Raw genomic sequence first — 3,235 nt, forward strand, 5'->3', positions numbered from 1 at the left:
TAGTCTTGTCTCTGTGACCTAGCTGTGTGACATGTCACTTTACCCTCTAGGACTCGAGTTCCCCATTTGTCAAAGAAGTAACATACATTCCCCAGGAGGTCTACAAAGCACAGAGCAGGAAGAGGAAGAGCCAGGGCTAGTTTGGTAGATTTTCTTTGAAATTAGTCAATGTCCCCTAATCTCTGAGCCTGTTATCCACTTTGGACATCCTCTAAAGCAGTGGTTCCCAACCTTTTTTGGGCCACGGACCGGTTTAATGTCAGAAAATATTTTCACGGAGCGACCTTTAGGGTGGGACGGATAAATGTATCATGTGACCGAGACAAGTGTCAAGAGTGAGTCTTAGAGGGATGTAACAGAGGGAATCTGGTCATTTTTTAAAAATAAAACATCGTTCAGACTTAAATATAAGTAAAAAGGAAATAATGTAAGTTATTTATTCTTTGCGGACCGGTACCAAATGGCTCATGGACCGGTACCGATCCGCGGCCCAGGGGTTGAGGACCACTGCTCTAAAGTGGCCTGGTCCCCAGCGCTAGGGAAGCGGAGATGGTCGCCACGAGGAAGAGCTGACGGACAGATGGAGAGCCTTAGACTGCAGCAGCGCAGTGTGGGCTTGTAACTGCCTCATGGAACCAATTTCAAGGTGACTTCTTGATCTATCCAAGGTGTGTCTTCTCTCTTTTGCTGTAACTTGGAATAAACTAATATGAAAAACACCAAAGTCCCCAGCCTATTCTGCAGGAGTGTAATCTCAAAGAAAATAACCAGTACCCTATACTGTACACCTGAAACTAATATAAAATAATACTGAATGATAACTGTAATTGAAAAAGTAACTGAAAAAAGAAAAGAAACAACCAGTGAAGTCCTTCCGGGTCTGCCATCACACCCTATCCCAGCGCTTTGTTGAGTTGAAATTCATCCAGGCAGCGTTCAGGGAGCATCCATTTTGTGTCAGGCTGTGTGCTTAGAGCCATCTCTTGCCTCTTACATGGTCTCGCTTTCCCATTCTTTTTTCCCTTCAATCTATCTCCACATACAGAGTTAGAGTGATATTTTAAATAACTAGATCATGTCACTTCCCTGCTTAAACTCCTCCAGTGACTTCTTTATGTATTTAGGATAACATCCAAAACCCCGAACCTTTTAGTGTAGGACCTGCAGGGTCTGATCTGAGGCTGCTTCTCTAACCTCGGCCTGCCTGGTTTTATTGTTGTCGACACCACTTGATTCCTAAATTAGAGGCTTTTTTTTTTTTTTTTTTGCTCAGGTGATAGGTCCTCAGGCACATTGAGTTGAGTCCAGTTGAGTTCCCAAGTCAAGGCACATTATTATCACAAGGCCCCTCTTGCTTTGTATATGTATTATCTTTTATCCCCAATTCCCAGTTTTATCACAATTTCTCCCCCTCCACAGGCAACCTTTCTAAAATGTTTAAAGTGTAGTTTTCTGTTTGTATGTGTTCCAGCAGAAAGTGATATCTTTGAGCACATATTTTATTTTTTCGTGATTTTTTTTTGAGAGTGAGTGAGAGGGAAGGAGAGACAAAGAGGAAGGGAGAGAGAAAGTGAGAGAGAAAGACATTAACTCATTGCTCCACTTAGTTATACATTGATTGCTTCTCTGACAGACCAGCAACCTTGGGTTCAAGCTGAGCCAGTGACCCATTGCTCAAGCCAATGACCTTGGGTTCAAGCCGGCGACCTTGGGATCATGTGAACAACTTGGTGCTCAAGCTGGTGACCCCATGTTCAAGCCCACAAGTCTGTGCTCAAGTAGCCAACCTTGGGTTTCAAACTTGGGACTTCAGCATTCTGGGTCCACATTCTAACCACTGAGCCACCACTGGTCAGGTTGTGAACTACTTTAAATGGACACAATAGATCTTATACTTTTCTCATTCAGCACTAGGTTTTTGAGATCTAGCTCTATTGTTCTGGGTGCATTTGTTCACACCATGTACACATTTTAACCATCCACTTTCCCAGTGATAGACACCAGATTGCTTCCAACTCCTCACCTCCAGAATACTGTTGCAATGAAGACCCTGGCACCATGTGAGAACCGGCATACTGGGCCACAGGTGTGCACCTGCTGGGCACACGGTGTGCAATATGCTTAATTTGCCTCATTAATGGAAGACTGCTTTCCAAAACAGCCTCACTGCCCACATTCCCACCCAGTTCTTTGTGTGTGTGACAGAGAGAGACAGAGAGAGGGACAGATAGGGACAGACAGACAGGAAGGGACAGAGATGAGAAGCACTAATTCTTCGCTGTGGCTCCTTAGTTGTTCATTGATTGCTTGATTGCTTTCTCATATGTGCCTTGATGGGTGGGGCGGGGTGGGGGGAGGGCTACAGCACAGCGAGTGACCTCTTGCTCAATCCAGCTACCAGTAATCTTTGGGCTCAAGTCAGGGACCATGGGGTCATGTTTATGATCCCACGCTCAAGCTGGTGAGCTGGTGCTCAAGCAGGCAATCTCACAATTTTGAACCTGGGTCCTCTGCATCCCAGTCTGATGCTCTGTCCACTGCGCCACTGCCTGGTCAGGCTCCCTCTCGGTTCTTGTGTTTACTCTTCCCTCAGTCTGCAATAATGGTCCCCTGGGCTCTTGAAGGGACTTTCTGCTCATCAATGAGGTCTCAGCTCAGATATCACTGCCTCTGAGAGGCCTTCCTAATCTTGCAGTAATCCTCACAACCCACCCTCCCTAGGTTGCACTATCATTTTAATTTCTGTCACATTATAGTACGCTTCACAATTTGAAAGGACCTATGCCATTTATTTATTATCTGTCTTCTCTACGAGGGTAGAGAATGCCGTCCTTGTCATTAAGCATGTAACATAGTCTTAGCATATGATAAACACTCAACAAATATTTGAATAATGAATGAAATTATATTATAATAAGTAGCACTGTGGTATCAACCTGTTTAAAACTGTATGGTTAGAAAAGTGAGGAACATAATGTGTGGGGAAAGCTTTTTAAAAGAGGCGTGAGGGGTATAACGGAGGCGATGGTCATCACCCCTTTCTGCTCTCGGCTCAATCCCCCAAGTCCACACGCTTACATCCATCCCTAATTTTTCACTTGGTTTCCGCCAAGCCTCCCTCTCCTGGTCGGCTGGTGCAAAGCCAGAAAGGCCCGCTGGGGGGCGCCCAGGACACGCCGTCTAGGGAGAACCACAACTACATTTACCAGCATACCGCGCGCCGCCGATCCACTTC

This window comes from Saccopteryx bilineata, chromosome 1, assembly GCF_036850765.1.
Source record: "Saccopteryx bilineata isolate mSacBil1 chromosome 1, mSacBil1_pri_phased_curated, whole genome shotgun sequence".
Taxonomy (NCBI): Eukaryota; Metazoa; Chordata; class Mammalia; order Chiroptera; family Emballonuridae; genus Saccopteryx; species Saccopteryx bilineata.